Below are 21,621 nucleotides of genomic sequence, written 5' to 3'. Positions count from 1 at the left end.
CTGGTTTGGGGTGGATTATTAGGAAACTGCTCTAGAACCCAAGTTCTACCCTGCTTTATTAGATTCTGTTTCTGTGCCTCAGTCTCCCATGACTGCGATACAAGACAGGGTTCCAAGGGGAAAACCAGCCCTGCTGAGACCCCAGTGTGCACTTGGACGTATTTCACATGTGACTAGCATTACGCTGGTGCAACTGACCCTTGAACAACACAGGGATTAGGGGCACCAACCCGTCATGGTTAAAAATCTGTATAACTTTGGAGTCCCCCAAAACAACTAATAGCCTGCTGTTGACCAGAAGCCTTACCTGATAACATAAACAGTCAAAACATTTTGTATGTTATACGTACTACACTGTGTACCATAGAGTAAGCTAAGAGAAAATGTAATTAAGAAAATCGTAAGAGTCGGGCACGGTGGCTCATGCCTGTAATCCCAGCATTTTGGGAGGCCAAGATGGGCAGATCACGAGGTCAGGAGATCAAGACCATCGTGGCTAACACGGTGAAACCCCGTCTCTACTAAAAATACAAAACATTAGCTGGGCGTGGTGGCGGGCGCCTGTAGTCCCAGCTACTCGGGAGGCTGAGGCAGGAGAATGGCGTGAATCCGGGAGGCAGAGCTTGCAGTAAGCCGAGAGAGGCAGGCGGATCACAAAGTCAGGAGTTCGAGACCAGCCTGGCCAATATGGTGAAACCCTGACTCTACTAAAAATACAAAAATTAGCCAGGCGCGGTGGCAGGCGACTGTAGTCCCAGCTACTCAGGAGGCTGAAGCGGGAGAATCACTTGAACCCAAGAGGCAGAGGTTGCAGTGAGCCAAGATTGCACCACCGCACTCCAGCCTGGGGGACAGAGTGAGACTCCGTCTCAAAAAAAAAAAATTATTCAGTGAAAGTGGGTCATCATACATAAAGATCTTCCTGGTCTTTGTGTTGAGGAAGAGGAGGGGGTTGGTCTTGCTGTCTCGGGTGGCAGAGGTAGAAAAAAAGTCCACGTATACGTGCACCTGCACAATTCAAACCCGTGTTGTTCAAGTTTCAAATGTATCTTAGATTTACTTAATCGTTTTAACAACCCTTCGAAGTACCTACATCAGTCTTACGATGGGGAAACTGAGGCAGAGACCGTAAGTAAGGGCCCAGGGGGCATGTGAACCCAGAGTGTCTGGCTTCCAAGACTCGTATTCACCGTGGTGCTGTTTGACATGATCAGGATAATGGATCCCCGGTTCCCTTTTTTGGGGGCAGCATTGGAGAAGGGGGTTTGGCTCCTGCAGTGTGAATGGAGCGGTCTTGTGCTCGACTGTGAAGAGGGGTTAGGACCTGCTTCCCAGGGCGGGTCCAGCTTTCTGAGGGAAAGCCTTCAGAGCCTCCATCAGGCCGGCACCAGGTACCAGTTAAGCACTGGGCAGGGAACAGAAGTGGTCAAACGCCGCTTGCCGCGACTTGAAACTGCTGAATAAATGGATAATGTCAAGCGCTATGGCTTAGGGCAGTAGTGCCTCCGGTTCCTACGATCGTGTCTGGGGTCCCTGAGGAGCAAGGCAAGAGTCGCCATCCCGGAGGTCAGAGTTTAGCTGTTCTTGCACAAGCAGGGAAGCTGAGTCACCCCAAAACACGGGCAAGACTTGCGGTGGTATCAAATGGCTATCAGGGGCGGGGCCTCAGGGGCCGGGGCCTGCTCCTGCCTCCCCGCCCAGCGTTTGGATTCCCTCCAGCATTCCGGGCCAGGGCGCGGGAGGCGGAGGCCGAGTAGAGGACGAGAGGAGGCTGCATCCTGCCCTGGTGCGTCAGGAAGGGCCGAGCGAGCGGGAAGGAAAGCACCACCCCCCACCCTCGCCGCGGCCACACCTGGGTTCTCCAGGCGGGCAGGGGGGCCCCCGGGCCGGCGCCTGGCTCCAGCAAGTCTGGGCCGCCTCCCCGCACCGCCCCGCGGGGGCCGCCAGATGGGCTGCCCGCCCGCCCAGCGACGCAGGCAGGAAACGGCCGGCCGGGCTGCCAGGAACGCGCTCAGGGGAGGGGGCGGGCCCGGCCTGGCCACGCCCGCCGGGGGGAAGGAGGGGCCAAGCGCCGCCCGGCGGGGACTGGTGAGCTCCAAGAGCCTGCGATCCCCGTCCCTGCCTTTACTAGCTGGGTTTCCTTGGCTAGGTCGTTTTACTTCTCTGTGCCTCAGTTTCCCTACCTGTAAAGCGGGGGCTGCTTGTCTCCGCTCTTTTCCCTTTTCTCTTTTATTTGTGCAGCAGGGTCTCACTCTGTCGCCCAGGCTGAAGTGCAGTTGCCCGATCACGGCCCACTGCAACCTCGACCTCCTGGGTTCAAGCGATCCTCCCGCCTCAGGTGGGACTATACGTGTGTCCCACCACGCCTGGCTGCTTTTTTTTTGTTTTTTTCCCCCTGGTTGACACGGCGGTTCTCACTCTTGCTCAGGATGGTCTCGAACTCTGGCTCATGCTATCTTCCCACCTCGGCCTCCCAAAGTGCTGGGATTAGAGGCGTGAGCCACCGCGCCGAGCCTCAGCTATTTTCGTGTGACCGTGTGACCTCAGGACACTTTCTTTCCCTTCTCTTCCTTGGTTTTCTTACCTGAAAAATGGGGTGAACAATTGAACCTCCCTCAACCATGGGCTAAGCCTTTGTTTTCCTCTCCACCGTGGCCCCAACAATTGGCCCATTGCCTGAAACATGAAGGCACTCAGTATTTGTTTTAAGAGTGACTATAAAGGTTTGGGACAATCCTGAGGGCCTGGCTACGGCAGGCACTTCATAAATGGACACAAATTATCAAATTACCTAGAGTCTAATGTTTACCAACCTGCGGCTTCAGGCAAGTGACTTCCCATCTCTGAGCTTCACTTCCCTTATCTACTTAATGGCTGTGAGGATTCAGTAAAATAAATAAATACATGGAAATCACATATAGTGTGTCCTCAATAGATATTTATGGAAGAGTCTCCAAGACATAAAAAAAAGGGAAATACTATTTGCGTAAATTTGAGGGCAAGGAATATACAAACGAGTTAGGTGGCTTGGAAGAAAATTTTTGCTATATATGTAAACTAAGCTGTGTCCTGGGTGGGTGTTTTGCTTTTTGGTTTTTGAGACAGGCTCTCACTGTAGTCCAGGCTGGAGTGCAGTGGGGCAGACATAGCTCACTGTAACTCTGAACTCCTGGACTCAAGCCATCCTCCCACTTCAGCCTCCTGAGTAGTTAGGACTACAGGTGCGTGCTACCACAACCTGCTCACTTTGTACTTTGTTTTTTTATTTTTATTTTATTTTACTTATTTATTTATTTATTTGAGACGTAGTCTCGCTGTGTCGCCCATGCTGGAGTGCAGCGGCGCAATCTCGGCTCACTGCAAGCTCCACCTTCCGGGTTCACACCATTCTCCTGCCTCAGCTGCCCAAGTAGGTGGGACTACAGGCGCCCACTACCACCCTAGCTAATTTTTTGTGTGTTTTTAGTAGAGACGGGGTTTCACCGTGTTAACCAGGATGGTCTCCATCTCCTGACCTCACGATCCGCCCATCTAGGTCTCCCAACGTGCTGGGATTACAGGCGTGAGCCACCACGCCCGGCCTCATTTTGTATTTTTAAAACTTTGGCCCGGGCGCGGTGACTCACTTCTGTAATCCCAGCACTTTGGGAGGCAGCGGCAGGCAGATCACGAGGTCAGGAGTTCGAGACCAGCCTGACCAACATGGTGAAACCCTGTCTGTATTAAAAAGAAATATGGCCAGGCGCGGTGGCTCACGCCTGTAATCCCAACACTTTGGGAGGCCAAGGCGGACTGATCATTTGAGGTCAGGAGTTTGAGACCAGCCTGGCCAACATGGTGAAATCCCGTTTCTACTAAAAATGAAAATAAAAAAATATTAGCTGCCTGTGGTGGCACGCACCTGTAGTCCCAGCTACTCGGGAGACTGAGGCAGAAGAATTGCTTGAACCCAGGAGGTGGAGGTTGCAGTGAGCCGAGATCGTGCCATTGCACTCCAGCCTGGGCAACAAGAGTGAAACTCTGTAAAAAAGTTTTTTAATTAGGCTGGACACGGCTCACACCTGTAATCCCAGCACTTTGGGACGCAGAAGCATGTGGAATGCTTGAGGCCAGGAGTTCAAGACCAGCCTGAGCAACACAGCAAGCCTCCTCCCAATCTCTAAAAAAATTTTCTTGGCCGGGCGCGGTGGCTCATGCCTGTAATCCCAGCACTTTGGGAGGCCGAGACGGGTGGATCACCTGAGGTGAGGAGCTTGAGACCAGCCTAACCAACATGGTGAAACCCCGTCTCCAATTAAAAATACAAAAATTAGCCAGAAATGGTGGCAGGTGCCTGTAATCCCAGCTACTCAGGAGCCTGAGGCAGGAGAATCATGAGAATCGCTTGAACGCGGGGGGTAGAGGCTGCAGTGAGCCGAGATCATGCCACTGCACTCCAGCCTAGACAACAGAGAAAGACTCCTTCTCGGGAAAAAAAAAAAAAAAGGTCGGGCACAGTGGCTTACACCTGTAATCCCAGTACTTTGGGAGGCCAAGGCGAGTGGATCACGAGGTCAGGAGTTTGAGATCAGCCTGGCCAACATGGTGAAACCCTGTCTCTACCAAAAAAAAATAAAAATTAGCCGGGTTCAGTGGTGGGCAGCTATAATCCCACTTACTTAGGAGGCTGAGGCAGGAGATTGCTTGAACCCGGGCGGCAGAAGTTGCAGTGAGCTGAGATTGTACCACTGCCCTCCAGCCTGGGCAACAGACGGAGACTAAGTCTCAAAAAAAAAAAAAAAAAAATTAGGCTGGACATGGTGGCTCACATCTGTAATACCAGCATTTTGGGATGCCGAGGTGTGTGGATTGCTTGAGGCCAGGAGTTTGAAACCATTGTCGGCCATATAGCAAGACTTCATCTTTACAGAATTAAAATTAAAATATTAGCCAGAAACGATAGCACACACCTGTAGTCTCAGCTACTCACGAGGCAGAGGCAGGAGGATTGTTTGAGCCAAGAAGGATTGCTTGAGCTTGGGAGGTCAAGGCTCCTGTGAGCCATGATAGTGCCACTGTACTTCAGCCCGTGCAACAGAGCAAGACCAGGTTTCAAAAAAGGCCGGGCACCATGGCTTAAGCCTGTAATCCCAGCACTTTGGTAGGCCACGGCAGGTGGATCACTTGAGCCCAGGAGTTACAGACTGGCATGGACAATATGGCGAAACTATCTCTACAAAAAAATACAAAAATTACCCGGGTCTGGGTGGCTCACACCTGAGGTCCCAGCTACTCGGGAGGGCGAGATGGGAGGATCACCTGAACTGGAGGTGAGCCATGATTGCACCACTGCACTCCAGCCTTGGTGACAGAGACCCTGTCTCAGAAAAAAAAAAAAAAAAAAAGAAAGTTAGATGTAAAAAACATTGAAAATAAAACAGCACATTTGGCCACCCATAGTTTACTTTCAGATTTTTTCTATGCTTGTTTTTTTAACCCAAATCAGATCTAAATGAAATATTTTTTCCACTGGGCGCGGTGGCTCACGCTTGTAATCCCAGCACTTTGGGAGGCTGAGGCGGGTGGATCACGAGGTCAGGAGATCAAGACCATGGTGAAACCCCGTCTCTACTAAAAATACAAAAAATTAGCCGGGAGTGGTGGCGGGCGCCTGTAGTCCCAGCTACTCGCAGAGGCTGAGGCAGGAGAATGGCGTGAACCCGGGAGGCGGGGCTTGCAATGAGCCGAGATTGCGCCACTGCACTCCAGCCTGGGCAACAGAGCGAGACTCTGTCTCAAAAAAAAAAAAAAAAAAAAAAAAAAATTTCCAGTTAATTTTCTTCTCATTTCAGTCAGTTGTCATGCCATCTCACACTCAGACAGCATCCAACCTTTGTCATTTTAAGGCAAACAAGTGTGACAAGGCTATCTTCATGTGAAGGCAGACCCCTGCAGAGAATGCCTGGTGGAGTCTTCGATGGGCCCTCCCTACTGCCTTCCCAAAGCCATGGGTCCCAGCTCTGTGCCCCCTTGGATCAGCCCAGTTGGGGGTACCCAGCAAAGGTGCTGCTTCAAGACCCCCATGGGCCTGTCCACCTCAGACAGGTGCTTTCCTTTGCCGCCAGAAGCTGGGCACCCACCCCCTGAGGCTACCCCAGGTGCCAGTTGGGCTCTGAAGTGCAGGAGGGGAGGTGGAGGCACTGGTTAACACTCAGATGGAGAAAAGGTGAGGGAAAACCCCGGGTGCTAAGTCTGGAAAACAGCATTCTTAGGTGTGGAGTTTGGGGGAGAAGCTGAGCCTCTTTCTGCCATACCGGAGTCCTTTCTTCTTGACAGGTTCTCTGTGCAACTATGCGTGCATGTTGGGGAGGCGGGGTAGGTGTTTGAAAGTGTCTGCTCTTGTGATAATGTATTCTAATGGACAGGGTTTGGTGGCTCATGCCAGTTATCCCAGAACTTTGAGAGGCCAAGGCAGGTGGATCACCTGAAGTCAGGAGTTCAAGACCAGCCTGGTCAACATGGTTAAACTCAAAATACAAAAATTACCCCAGCATGGTGGCACACACCTATAGTCCCATTGTGTCCGCAATTGGCAGGTTCTTGGTCTACACTGACTTCAAGAATGAAGCTGCAGACCCTCACGGTGAATGTTACAGTTCCTAAAGGCAGCGTGTCTGGAATTTCTTCCTTGTGATGTTCGGAGTTTCTTCCTTCTGGTGGGTTCCTCATCTCACTGGCTCAGGAATGAAGCTGCAGACCCTCGCAGTGAGTGTTACCCCTCTTAAGGCGGTGTATCCGGCGTTGTTCGTTCCTCCCGGTGGGTTTGTGGTCTCGCTGACTTCAGGAGTGAAGTTACAGACCTTCCCCATGAGTGTTACAGCTCTTAAGAGGCATGTCTGGAGTTGTTCATTCCTCCCGATGGGTTCGTGGTCTCACTGGCTTCAGAAGTGAAGCTGCAGACCTTCGTAGTGAGTATTACAGATCATAAAGGCACTGTGGACCTAAACAACAAAAAACCAAAGCGTCCATAACGTGGGAAGGAACTCTAAAGGATTGTCACTTTCAGCTTGGGCAGCCTGCTTTTATTCTCTTAACTGGCCCCACTCACATCCTGCTGATTGGTCCATTTTACAGCGAGCCGATTGGTCTGTTTTACAGAGAGTTGATTGGTCCATTTTGACAGGGTGCTGATTGGTGCATTTCCAATCCCTGAGCTAGACACAAAAGTTCTCCACGTCCCCACTAGATTAGCTAGATACAGAGTGCTGATTGGTGTATTTACAAACCCTGAGCTAGACACAGAGTGCTGATTGGTGCATTTACAAACCTTGAGCTAGATACAGAGTGCCTATTGGTGTATTCACAATCCCTTAGCTAGACATAAAGGTTCTCCAAGTCCCCACCAGATTAGCTAGATACAGAGTGCCAATTGGTGCATCCACAAACCCTGAACTAGACACAGGGTGCTGATTGGTGTGTTTACAAACTTTGAGCTAGATACAGAGTGCTGATTGGTGTATTTACAATCCCTTAGCTAGACATAAAAGTTCCCCAAGTCCCCACTAGACTCAGGAGCCCATCTGGCTTCACCTACTGGATCCCGCACTGGGCCACAGGTGGAGCTGCCTGCCAGTCCTAGGCTGTGCACCCACACTTGTCAGCCCTTGGGGGTCGATGGAACCAGGCGCCGTGGAGGAGGGGGTGGTGCTCGTCGGGGAGGCTTGGGCTGCGCAGGAGCCCCAGGGGCGGGCGGGCATGGCGGGCTGCAGGTCCTGAGCTTTGCCCCGCAGGGAGGCAGCTAGGGCCCGGCGAGAAATTGAGCGCAGCACCGGTGGGCCGGCACTGCTGGGGGACCCAGCGCACCCTCCGCAGCTGCTGGCCCGAGTGCTAAGCCCCTCACTGCCTGGGGCGGTGGGCCGGCCGGCTGCTCCGAGTGTGGGGCCCGCCAAGCCCATGCCCAACCGGAACTCTAGCTGGCCCGCAAGCATCGTGCGCAGCCCCGGTTCCTGCCCCCGCCTCTCCCTCCACACCTCCCCGAAGGCTGAGGGAGCCCGCTCCAGCCTCTGCCATCCCAGGAAGGGGCTCCCACAGTGCAGCGGCAGGCTGAAGGGCTCCTCAAGCGCAGCCAGAGTGGGCGGCGAGGCCAAGGAGGCGCCAAGAGTGAGTGAGGGCTGTGAGGGCTGCCAGCACACTGTCACCTCTCACCGGCTACTCGGGAGGCTGAGATAGGAGAATCAGCTGAACCTGGGAGGCGGAGGTTGCAGTGAACCGGGATCGCACCACTGCACTCCAGCCTGGGCGACAAAATGAGACTGTCTCAAAAAAAAAAAAAAAAAAAGGAAGAATCTATGCTAATGTTTGGGTTTCTACAGGTTGTGGGTAATGGTGAAGTTGAAATCTTACGTGGACCGGTGCTGTAGTTGGGTTTCTATATGGTTGAGTTTGTGAATGCATGATTGTGTGTGTCTAAGTATGTTTAGGAGTATGTGTTTCTGAGAACATTTGTGAGCAAGTGCCTGCATTGGTGGGTGTGTGTGTGTAAGAGAGATAGATCATGTGGAAGTGTTTGGCTTGATAAAAGGGCTTTTGCAAAGCATTGCCTGTGCGAGTTTGTGAATGTGTGCTGTCCCATCTGCTTGCTTGCTTTTTCTTTTTTTTTTTTTTTTTGTTTTTTGAGACGGAGTTTCGGCCGGGCTCGGTGGCTCACGCTTGTAATCCCAGCACTTTGGGAGGCCGAGGCAGGCGGATCACGAGGTCAGGAGATCGACACCACAGTGAAACCCCGTCTCTACTAAAAATACAAAAAATTAGCCGGGCGTGGTGGCGGGCGCCTGTAGTCCCAGCTACTCGGAGAGGCTGAGGCAGGAGAATGGCGTGAACCCAGGAGGCGGAGCTTGCGTGAGCCGAGATTGAGCCACTGCACTCCAGCCTGGGTGAAAAAGCGAGACTCTGTCTCAAAAAAAAAAAAAAAAGAGATGGAGTTTCACCGTTGTTGCCCAGGCTGGAGTGGAATGGCGGGATCTCGGCTCACCGCAACCCAGGTTCAAGCGATTCTCCTGCCTCAGCCTCTTGAGTAGCTGGGATTACAGGCATGCACCACCACGCCTGGCTAATTTTGTATTTTTCGTAGAGGAGGGGTTCCTCCATGTTGGTCAGGCTGGTCTCGAACTCCTGACCTCAGGTGATCTGCCCGCCTCGGCCTCCCAAAGTGCTAGGATTACAGGTGTGAGCCACTGTGCCCAGCCCTGCTTTCTTCGTGTGTGTGTGTGTGTGTGTGTGTGTGTGTGTGTGTGTGTGTGTTTCAGGTCTTGTTTCTTTGGTTCATGCTTCCCTTTGCCTGGGTCATCCCCCAGTGGTGCAGTCACAGCTCACTGCAGCCTCAAGCTCTCAAGCTCCTGGTCTCAAGCAATCCTCCCACCTCAGCCTCCCAGGTAGCTAGAACTACATGTGTACACCACTGGCCTGGCTAATTTTTTTTCTTTTTCTTTTAATTTTTTTTTTTTTTTTTTGAGACAGTGTCTGCCTCTGTTGCCCAGGCTGAAGTGCAGTCGCACAATTTTGGCTCACTGCAACCTCCGCCTCCCGGATTCAAGCGATTCTCCTGCCACAGCCTCCCAAGTAGCTAGGATTACAGGTGCACGCCACCACGCCCGGTTAATTTTTTGTATTTTTAGTAGGGACTGGGTTTCACCACGTTGGCCAGACTGGTCTCCAATTCCTGACCTCAAGTGATCCGCCTGCCTTGGCCTTCCAAAGTGCTGGGCTTACAGGCGTGAGCCACCGCATCCTGCCAGGCTAATTTTTTAATATTTTTGTAGAGACGGGGTCTCACTATATTGCCCAGGCTGGTCTCAAACTCCTATCCTCAAGCAGTCCTCCTTCCTCAGCCTCCCAGAGTGCTGGGATTGCAGGCATGAGACCCCACACAGTCTGTTTCTACGGCGGCCTTTCTGCGGCTTCCTCTCTTCTGGCCTCATGGAGAAACCCCAGAAAGAGCATAGACTCTGGAATTAGAGAAACAGGGTTTGGAATTCTGTGCCATTCTCTCCCTGTGTGGTTTGGCCAACTGATTCAGAGGCTGTTTCCTCATCTGTAAAATGGAGATATATAGTCAGTGGTCCTTGTTATTACTCTTATCTCCCTGCTACCTGCCCTGTTCCCAAACACCAGCCAGTCGTCTCTGCTCTGGCCAAATTGAGGACAGCTTTGTTTTTCTTTTTTTTTTTTTGAGACGGAGTCTCGCTCTGTCGCCCAGGCTGGATGGAGTGCAGTGGTGCAATCTCGGCTCACTGCAAGCTCCGCCTCCCGGGTTCCCGCCATTCTCCTGCCTCAGCCTCTCCGAGTAGCTGGGACTACAGGCGCCCGCCACCACGCCCGGCTAATTTTTTTGTGTGTTTTTAGTAGAGACAGGGTTTCACCGTGGTCTCGATCTCCTGACCTCGTGATCCGCCCGCCTCGGCCTCCCAAAGTGCTGGGATTACAAGCGTGAGCCACCGCGCCCGGCCGACAGCTTTGTTTTTCAAGCCTAAAACCGGCTTCTTCCAGTTTGCTCAGCAGCTATTTGCTAATCATCCAGAGTGACCTAGGACGGATTTACATGAGCGGAAGCGCCACTGGGGAGAGTGCTGCTGGGAATGCCTCCACAGAGATGCTGATTGTGTGCATGCTGTGAAAGGCTCAGATTTTTCTGTTCGGGCCCAAATGCGCAGCACAATCTGTGGGAAAGTTGCAATAGAGAAAGCAAAAAAATAAAATAAATAAATAAATAAATAAACAGGAGTTTTTACTTCCTTAATAAAATTGGTTTTGGTGCTCACTTTGGCAGCACATATACTAAAATTGGAACTAGACAGAGATTGGCATTGCCCCCGAGCAAGAATGACATGCAAATTCGTGAAGCCTTTAATCAAAAATAAAATAAATTTTTTTTCCCAATCTGTGTCTCTTTTAGGCCCCACAGGATCGAAATGTCCTAAAATAAGAAATTAAATAAGAGGGGAAGCCTCATGATGTGTTCTGGTTTTTTGGGTGGTGGTGGTGGTGGTGTATTTTAATGGGTCTCTCAGGATTCCACCAGACCCCCTTCCCAGCCGCTGTGTGGTCTGGGCCTGAGAACACCAAGCCCCCCGACCTGCGGCCCACGCCCACCCACCACCCAGCCTCGGCAGCGGTTTCCCAGGATTCACATGGTAATGAAGGCATCCATCTTCTCCCAGACACACACTGGGCCCTCCGACCCTCCCAGGGCCCACACAATGGCCCACAGCGCGGCGGCCTCACCACCTGTTGGATTTTCCCAGGGAAGGGAGGGAGGGGGTGGAGGGGAAGAGCAGTCCGTCTCCTCCCAGTCCCCAGCCCCATTTGCACCCTGGTCGCAAGAGTCAGTCAGCGAGGGCACCCAGGTACTCGGACTCCCAGTCCATCCTCAGCACCCGGTTTCCTCATCCTCAAACTGCAAGGTGGTTGGGAGGATTCTAATGGGAATGGTAGTAAGGACATGCTCGGGAACTGTGGATTGCCAGACAAAGAGAGCAAAAGGCCGGGCACAGTGGCTCACGCCTGTAATCCCAGCACCTTGGGAGGCCAAGGCGGGCGGATCACGAGGTCAGGAGTTTGAGACCAGCCTGGCCAAAATGATGAAACTCCCATCTCTACTAAAAATACAAAAATTAGCCAGGCGTGGTGGCGCGTGCCTGTAATCCCAGCTACTCAGGAGTCTGAGGAAGGAGAATCGCTTGAACCCGGGAGGCAGAGCTTGCAGTGAGCCGAGATCACCCCATTACACTCTAGCCTGGGCAACAGAGCGAGACTCGGTCTCAAAAAAAAAAAAAGCCATCAATAATAATGAACTTGATAATGACTAATTAATAATAAACAGGCGCATGCCTGTAATTCTGACACTTTCAGAGGCCAAGGCGGGAGGATTGCTTGAACCCAGGAGTTCGAGACTTAGCAAGATCCCCTCTCTACACAAAGTACAAAATAATAATAATAATTAAAAATAAGGCCAGACAAGGTGGCTCACGCGTATAATCCCAGAACTTTGGGAGGTGGAAGCAGGTGGATTTCTTGAGCCCAGTACCTTGAGACCAGCCTGGGCAACACCTGTCTCTAAAAAAATACAAAAATTGGGCTGGGCACGGTGGCCCCCGCCTGTAATCCCAGCACTTTGGGAGGCCGAGGCAGGCAGATCACGAGGTCAAGAGATGGAGACCATCCTGGCTAACATGGTGAAACCCAATCTGTACTAAAAATAGAAAAATTAGCTGGGTGTGGTGGCACGCACCTGTAGTCCCAGCTACTTGGGAGGCTGAGGCAGGAGAATCCGTTGAACCGGGAGGCGGAGGTTGCAGTGAGCCGAGACCGTGCCACTGCACTCCAGCCTGGCAACAGAACAAGACTCCATCTCAAAAAAAAAAAATTGGCCAGGCTCCAGGGCTCATGCCTGTAATCCCAGCACTTTGGGAGGCCACAGCAGGCAGATCACCTGAGGTCAGGAGTTCAAGACCAGCCTGGCGAACATGGTGAAACCCCATCTCTACTAAAAATACAAAAATTAACTGGGCCTATTGGAGGGTGCTTTTAATTCTAGCTACTTGGGAGGCTGAGGCAGGAGAATCGCTTGAACGTGGGAGGCAGAAGTTACAGTGAACCAAGATTGCGCCACTGCACTCCAGCCTGGGTAACAGGGTGAGACCCTGTCTCAAAAATATATATATATACACAAAAATTAGTCGGGGCCGGGTGCAGTGGCTCAAGGCCTATAATCCCAGCACGCTGGGAGGCCGAGGCGGGCAGATCACGAGGTCAAGAGATCGAGACCATCCTGGCCAACGTGGTGAAACCCTGTCTCTACTAAAAATACAAAAATTAGCCGGGAGTGGTGGTGCGTGCCTATATTCCCATCTACTCACGAGGCTGAGGCAGGAGGAGACTCGCTTGAATCCCAGAGGCAGAGGTTGCAGTGAGCCAAGATCACACCAATGCACTCCAGCCTAGCAACAGAGTGAGACTCCGTCTCAAAAAAAAAAAAAAAAAAAAAATAGCTGGGATTTTAGATGTGCACCACCACATCCAACTAATTTTTATATTTTTAGTAGCGACTGGGTTTTGCCAAGTAAGCCAGGCTGGTCTCGAACTCTTAACCTTAAGTGATCTGCCCACCTCAGCCTCCCAAAGTGCTGGGATTACAGGTGTGAGCCACCACACACATCTGAGTCGTACAATTTAAATGGGTGAATTGTATGGTATGTAAATCATCTCTCAATAAACCTGTTAAAGAAAAAAAGGGGGCCAGGCGTGGTGGCTCACGCCTGTGATCCCAGCACTTTGGGAAGCCGAGGCGGGCGGATCACGAGGTCAGGAAATCAAGACCATCCTGGCTAACATGGTGAAACCACATCTCTACTAAAAATACAAAAAATTAGCCAGGCATGGTGGCATGCGCCTGTAATCCCCGCTACTCGGGAGGCTGAGGCAGGAGAATCGCTTGAACCTAGGAGGTGGAGGTTGCAGTGAGCTGAGATTATGCCACTGTACTCCAGCCCGGGCAACAGTGCAAGACTCCATTTCAGAAAAAAAAAAAAAAAAATGTAAATTCTAGAAATGCTCCTGTTTCTGAGCACCCAGCACAATGATAAGGCATTCATTCACCACCTCTAAGGTCCACACTTCCCACATACCTCCCCCGCTGCACTCCCATCCCACTTCCAGGTGGCTATGACTGAGCAACTATTAGACCTAATCAATCATGGGTCCAGGTGAGTTTTGCCCATTTGTTGTTCACAGATGTCTCCAAACTACACAATCTCAGAGTGGGTAAAAACCCCAGGGCCATAGGGCTTTTTCTTAATCTTTTCTGGATCCAGACTTCTCCCCTTTATGTTTTAATTTCATTTCATTTTTGAACATGTATTACCTAATACATGTTCCTGATACAACATTCAAAAAGGACAGATGTCAGGCCGGGCGCGGTGGCTCACGCTTGTAATCCCAGCACTTTGGGAGGCCGAGGCGGGCGGATCACGAGGTCAGGAGATCGAGACCACGGTGAAACCCCGTCTCTACTAAAAAATACAAAAAATTAGCCGGGTGTGGTGGCAGGCGCCTGTGGTCCCAGCTACTCGGAGATCCTGAGGCAGGAGAATAGCGTGAACCCGGGAGGCGGAGCTTGCAGTGAGCCGAGATTGCACCACTGCACTCCAGCCTGGGCGAGAGAGCAAGACTCCGTCTCAAAAAAAAAAAAAAAAAGGACAGATGTCTCCCTTCTTCCCTATTGGAGGCAGCCACAGTCATCAGTTTCCTAGTGAGATACAAGCAAATACATATGTAATGTGTTTGTTTGTTTGCTTGTTTTTAAAGAAACTGGGTCTAGGCTGGTCTAGAACTCCCGGACTCAAGTGATCCTTGGCCTCAGCCTCCAAAGTAGCTGGAGCTACAGCAGCATGCCACCATGCCCAGCTTCAGACACAAGTGGTGTTTCCATACAGGGTCAGTTACAAACAACAAAAAACACTGGTGGTAATGAGACATGAATACTAATAGGTGGTCACAGGAAAATAGGAAATTCAAGGCTAGGTGTGGTGGCTCACACATGTAATTCCAATGCTTTGGGAGGCCAAGGAAGGAGGACCGCTTGAGGCCAGAAGTCCAAGACCAGCCTGGGCAACATAGTGAAACTCCGTCTCTACAAAAAAATACAAAAATTGGCCGGGCGCGGTGGCTCACACCTGTAATCCTAGCACTTTGGGAGACTGAGGTGGGTGGATCACTTGAGGTCAGGAGTTCAAGACCAGCCTGGCCAACATGGTGAAACCCCATCTCTACTAAAAATACAAAATTAGCCAGACGTCGTGGGGCACGCCTGTAATCCCAGCTACTTGGGAGGCTGAAGCAAGAGAATCGGTTGAACCCAGGAGGCAGAGGTTGCAGTGAGCTGAGATTGTGCCACTGCACTCCAGCCTAGGCAAAGAGCAAGATAACATCTCAAAAAAAAAACTAGCCAGGTGTGATAGTGCAAGCCTGTAGTCCCAGTTCCTTAAGAGGCTGAGGCAGGAGGATAAATTGAGCCTGGGAAGTCGGAAGCCTTGACTCCCATTTCTGGATGGGAGAGGTAGCTAAATCTTTTTTTTTTTTTTTTTTTTTTTGTGACGGAGTCTGGCCCTGTTGCCTAGGCTGGAGTGCAGTGGTGTGATCTCGGCTCACTGCTACCTCTGCCTCCTGGGTTCAAGCGATTCTCCTGCCTCAGCCCCTGAGTAGCTGGGATTACAGGCGCCTGCCACCACGCCCGGCTAATTTTTGTATTTTAGTAGAGACAAAGTTTCACCATGTTGGCCAGGCTGGTCTTGAACTCCCGACCTCAGATGATCCTCCCGCCTCAGCCTCCCAAAGTGCTGGGATTACAGGCATGAGCCACCGTGGCTGGCGCCTAAGTTTTTATCACCAGATGAGATCCATAGATATTGCACTTACTGTGTTGTCTCCCGCAGAATAAAACCGCACAAGACTGAGACTTCTGTTGATTCTGTTCACTATATACAAGTGTAAAACCAAAAATAAAATGCTAAGGGCCCCCAACCATCTGAATGGACCCCTCCTCTCTGCCAAGAGCATTCCAAAATGAATCTGAAAAATGAGTTCAGATCATGATGGAAGCGGGTGTGGGGGGAGCTTGGAACTTGTGTCATTACACCCTCCTTCCTTTTCGAATTCAGGAAAAGCTGACTAGCATTAACATCAACACAGACCTTAAGTCTGATAAGAAACATTTACAGTCTATTCTTACCTGCCACCTGGATGTTTCATCTGCATGATAAAACCTTGGTCCCACAACCACTTATTGTAACCCAGACATTCCCTGCTACAACCTTGGGCATCCTTAACTTTGGCAAAATAAAATAAAAGTTCTTTTTTTTTTTCTTTTTTTTTTTTTTTTTGAGACGGAGTCTTGCTCTGTCACCCAGGCTGGAGTGCACTGGTGCAATCTCGGCTCACTGCAACCTCCGCCCCCGGGGTTCAAATGATTCTCCTGCCCCAGATTCCCGAGTTGCTGGGATGACAGCCGCGAACCACCATGCCCAGCTAATGTTTGTATTTTTAGTAGAGATGGGGTTTCACCATGCTGGCCAGGCTGGTCTCAAACTCCTGATGCCAGGTGATCCACCTGCCTCGATCTCCCAAAGTGCTGGGATTACAGGTGTGAACCACCGAGCCCAGCCGGGTTTTTTTTTTTTTTCTAATGTAGGGACAGGGTCTCACTGTGCTGCCCAGGCTGGTCTCGAACTCCTAGGCCCAAGCAATCCATCTGCTTTGGCCTCCTAAAGTGCTACTATTACAGGTGTGAGCCACTGAGCTGGGCCAAAATAAACTTTCTAAATTGATTGAGACCTGTTTCAGATGCTTTTGGGTTCATACTAGTCATAATAGATCAGTACAACAACAATATTCTGCTCACTGTAATATGCCAGCGCTGGCCCACAGCCTGGCAAGCAGGAGATGCTCCACAGCTTCCAGAATCCCGGACTCCAGCCCCATCTCTGCCTGGTACTCGCTGCCACCGTGGAGAAGTTACTTATCACTCAGGAGCTCCCTGTTCATGTCCCTCACCTGAAAGGGATTTTTTTTTTTTGAGACGGAGTCTCACCCTGTCGCCCAGGCTGGAGTGCAATGGCGAGATCTCGGCTCACTGCAATCTCAGCCTCCGGGTTCAAACGATTCTTCTGCCTCAGCCTCCGGAGTAGCTGGAATTACAGGTGCCCGCCACCACGCCCAGCTTGTGTGTGTGTGTGTGTGTGTGTGTGTGTGTGTGTGTGTGTGTGTGTGTGACACGGGGTCTCGCTCTGTCGCCCAGGCTGGAGTGTAATGGCGCGATGTCGGCTCACTGCAAGCTCCGCCTCCCGGGTTCACGCCATTCTCCTGCCCCAGCTTCCCGGGTAGCTGGGACTACAGGCGCCGGCCACCACCACGCCCGGCTAATTTTTTGTGTTTTTGTAGAGACGGGGTTTCACCGTGTTAGCCAAGATGGTCTCGATCTCCTGACCTCATGATCCGCCCGCCTCGGCCTCCCAAAGTGCTGGGATTACAGGCGTGAGTCACCGCGCCTGGCCCACGCCCAGCTATTTTTTGTATTTTTAGTAGTGACGGGGTTTTACCATGTTGGCCAGGCTGGTGTCGAACTCCTGAGCTCGTGATCCGCCTGCCTTGGCCTTCCAAACTGCTGGGATTACAGGCGTGAGCCACCGCGCCCGGCGGATTGATTTTTTTTTTTTTTTTTAACTTTTTCATCCTGTCTGCTTGAATCAGAATAGAGACGACCTTCAGCACAGAGTGGCTGTAAGAAATAAGATAATGCTTTAAAGCCCTGGTAGGAGCTTTATAAATACCAGCAAGCACTGCTGCCAGTATGCTGATGGTGGTGTGGCAGACAGCGGGGTGCAGAAGAAGAGGGGTGGGGGGAAGGCGGTCACATGGGGGAGGGGCGTTCAGACCAGATTCCTGAGATGTCATTTTTAGTACTCTCCAGCAAGAAGGTGGGACGGCTGGTGTGGTGGAGGAGGCTAGAGGTACAAGCTTCACCTGAGATGTCCTTAGACCCTGACCTCAGCTCCCACCGTCCTAGTGGTCCCGGGCAGCGGCCACGCCAGCCGCACCTTCCCCCGGCCTGCCCAGAGCTGCCGCTGGGGAAGGGCGGAGGGAAGGCAAGCTGGTTTTTCCCAGGCTCCCCCCGCTCCCGGAACATCTGGCTGCGAACATCTGCCCTTCGCTTTTGTCGCGCGGCCGCAGGCCGGCCTCGCACCCATCTGCCGCCTCCCCGGCCCCGGCCCCATCTGCGCGCCGCTCCCCTGGGGCGGTTCCCGGCGCCCTCGCCCCCGCCCGCCGGGCCTGGTTCCCACGGGCCGAGTGCGGGAAGCCGGGGCGGCCCATCTGCCGCGAGCGGCTGCCAGGCGCGGCGGGTCCAGCGCCGAGGCGTCCCCATAGGGCGGGACCGGCGCCCAGGAATGCCTTTCAGGCGGGTGCGTCCCCGAACAAAGTCGGGGTGCACGGCCTGTCCCCGGGCGGCTGAACCCAAAGTCGCTGCCTGGGGCTGCTGGGTCCAAGGGCGGCCGCTGCCCCTCCCGCCTTTCCCCAGAAGGGCCCGCGTGCCCCACTGGCCGCCGCCCCACACCCGCTCTTCCTCCCGCACCGAACACTTCGGGCTCACTGACGCGTCCTCTCCATCCTGAGCCCCAAATCTCCAAAGTGCAGGAGACAACTGTCACGTCACCCTGCAAAAAACGCTAAAGTCTGATAATATAAAATGCTGGTGAGGACGTGGGAAAATAAACTCCCAACTGCGCTGGCCCCTCGGCCTGGAATACCCCTTGTCCTCACTGCCTGCTTAACTCTTGATTTTGTGAAATATAAAAATTACCGAGAAATATAGCAATTTATGTTCCTAATACCACATTCCCACCACCCAGGACTGACAGCTGTCAGCTGTATTTGCGCCTATTTCTTCTCCAAAGAACAAACCTTTACAGATAGTGCCCGTCTTTTTGTGTTTTTTGTTTTGTTTTGAGACAGAGTCTCGCTCTGTGCCCAGGCTGGAGTGCAATGGCGCAATCTCGGCTCACTGCAACCCCGGCCTCCCGGGTTCAGGCGATTCCCCTGCCCTGTAGTCCTCCCCAGTAGCTGAGACTACAGGTGCATGCCACCACGTCCAGCTAATTTTTGTATTTTTAGTAGAGACGGGGTTTCACCATGTTGTCCAGGATGGTTTCAATCTCTTGACCTCATGATCCACCCGCCCCGGCCTCCCATAATGCTGGGATCACAGGCATGAGCCATCGCGCCCAACCTTTTTGTGTTTTTTGTTTGTCTGAGACAGAGCCTCACTCTATCACCCAGGCTGTAGTGGTGCAGTGGTATGGTCACAGCTCACTGCAGCCTTGAACTCCAGGGCTCAAGGGATCTGCCCACTGCAGCCTCCACAGTAGCTAGGACTAGAGGTGCCCATCACCAGGAGCAGCTAATTTTTGTTTTGGAGAGACAGGTCTCACTATATTGCACAGGCTGGTCTGGAACTCCTGGGCTCAAGTGATCCTCCCGCCTTGGCCTCCCAAAGTGCTGGGATTACAGGCATGAGCCAGCAAACCGAGCCACTAGCCTTTTTTAACCAGAGCCCTCTTCCCTTTTCTCTAAGACTATTTGCCACCCCACCGACCATGCAATCCCCCAGTTACTATTAATATAATGACTTGGGTATGTTTTCTTCCAGGTTATGTTTCTTGATACTTTTACTACATGTAAATATATTAGCATTGTGTGTTTTTTAAGATTTATACTTCTAAAAAAATCATTCTGCATTTTCCCTAAGCAACATTTTGTTATGCAGGTATCTAGCAGAATACACACAGACGTAGCTCATTCCTGTTCAATGCTAGGTACGATTCCATCGCCATTTGCCTGTTTTCTTGTCATTGGACAAGTAAGTAGTTTTTGATTTTTTTTTTTTTTAATTAAAATAGACATGGGGTCTCGCTATGTTGACCTGGCTGGTCTTGAACTCCTGGCCTTAACTGATCCTCCCATCTTGGCCTCCCAAAATGCTGGGGTTACAGGCATGAGCCACTTGAAACCAGCCTAGTTTTCCATTTGTTGTTGTTGTGGAAACGGCTGTCACATTCTTGCCCACATCTGCTTTCTTGTGTGCAGGACTCCCAGGGTATGTCCGTGGGAGTGAATCACTGGCTCATAGGGTGTTTTCAAATGTTCACTTTTGGTGGATATTGCCAAATTGAGTTCCCAAGTGGTCATACCAGTTTACACACCCACCAGCACTGGATGAGTGTTATTTTCCCACATGCTCACCAACATTTTTTTTTTCTTTGAGATGGAGTCTCGCTCTGTCGCCCAGGCTGGAGTGCAGTGGCGCGATCTCGGCTCACTGCAAGCTCCGTCTTCTGGGTCCACGCCATTCTCCTGCCTCAGCCTCCCGAGTAGCTGGGACCACGGGCGCCTGCCACCACACCCGGCTAATTTTTTTGTATTTTTAATAGAGACAGGGTTTCACCGTGTTAGCCAGGATGGTCTCGATCTCCTGACCTCATGATCTGCCTGCCTCGGCCTCCCAAAGTGCTGGGATTACAGGCATGAGCCACCGCACCCGGCTTCACCAACATTTTCTATATTATCAGACTTTAAACTTTTATTTTATTAATTTTTTTCTTTTTGAAGACAGGCCTTTTTTATTTTATTTTTTGAGACAGCGTGTCACTTGGTCACCCAGGCTGAAGTGCAGTGGCAGCATCTTTGCTCACTGCAGCCTCAACCTCCCAGGCTCAAGTGATCCTCCTGCCTCAGCCTCCCCAGTAGCTGGGACTACAGACATGCCATCATGCCTGTCTAATTATTTCCTTAAAACATTTTCTTTCTTTTTTTTTTTTTTTTGAGATGGAGTTTCGCTCGTCACCCAAGCTGGAGTGCAATGGCGCGATCTCGGCTCACTGCAACCTCCGCCTCCCAGGTTCAAGCGATTCTCCTGCGTCAGCCTCCCGGGTAGCTGGGATTACAGGTGCCTGCCACTATGCCCGTCTAATTTTTGTATTTTTAGTAGAGACTGGGTTTCACTATGTAGGCCGGGCTGGTCTTGAACTCCTGACCTCAGGTGATCCACCTACCTCGGCCTTCCAAAGTGCTGGGATTACAGGTGTGAGCCACTGCACCCGGCCCTTTAAAATATTTTCTAGAGATGAGCTCTCGCTATCTTGCCCAGTCTGGTCTCAAAATCCTGCGTTCAAGTCATCCTTCCACCTTGGCCTCCCAAAGTGCTGGAATTATTGGTGTGAGTCACGTGCCAGGCCAGAATTTAATGTTTTTTGCAGGGTGACATGGCAGTTGTCTCCTGCTGACATCCCAGATATGCAAATACTGGGGCTCAGGAGCATCTGCCTAACCTTTCCTCACTTTGTCTATCTCAGCTGGACTATCACCTCCTCCTGCAGGAAGGCCTCCCCAATCTACCTTAGCTGACTGGCAGCTTCCCATAACCTCATGTGCTTTCCCATCACAGCACTGGGAACTTGAGGGGTGACTGTCTCATTATGGTCTGTCTTCCCCAGCGGACTGTGAGCTCCCCAGGAAGAGGTCACATTTGCAGGGCCATTGAACAGGCTGAAAGGAACACAAAGGTGCTACAAATAGTGCTTCTGTGGAAGGCTCCATCTACTTGAAGTAAGGGGTTCCTTTCTCTAATTCCTACAAAGTACGCCCTTGGGATGGCAGTAGCTCACCTACCCACCACACCTCTGTGTCCTCAGCATCCGGATACAGCAGCAAGGAAGCACCACATGGCTGGTGGTGTTTATTCCCATTCGGGTACCCTCAACTAAATGTAGCTCTGAAGAGCATGAGCCTAGGTCATGTTCTTTCCTTGCTTTGCCTAGCACAAAGCAAGTGCACACTAACCATTTATTATTTAATGATTCTAGCTCTGTATTTCAGTGGTGGAGGATATACCCAATTAAAGGTATTAGAGTCACTGTAATAATAACTAGTGCCTACTGAATGCTGACTGCCAGGAACCTGTGTGGCTTTTTTTTTTTTCTTTTTGAGACAGAGTCTCGCCCATTCGCCCAGGTTAGAGTGCAGTGGCGCAATCTCGGC

General features: G+C 51.5%; 1 pseudogene; it reads left to right on the top strand.

Moving 5' to 3' along the window:
• The first annotated feature begins 10,788 nt into the window (after positions 1-10,788).
• LOC116461608 (U6 spliceosomal RNA) lies at positions 10,789-10,906 on the top strand (annotated as a pseudogene).
• Positions 10,907-21,621: the final 10,715 nt, after the last annotated feature.

The sequence above is a fragment of the Hylobates moloch genome, unplaced genomic scaffold, assembly GCF_009828535.3.
Source record: "Hylobates moloch isolate HMO894 unplaced genomic scaffold, HMol_V3 SCAFFOLD_21, whole genome shotgun sequence".
NCBI lineage: Eukaryota > Metazoa > Chordata > Mammalia > Primates > Hylobatidae > Hylobates > Hylobates moloch.
Note: the sequence above shows the minus strand (reverse complement) of the source record. Positions and strands in the feature narration are given on the sequence as shown.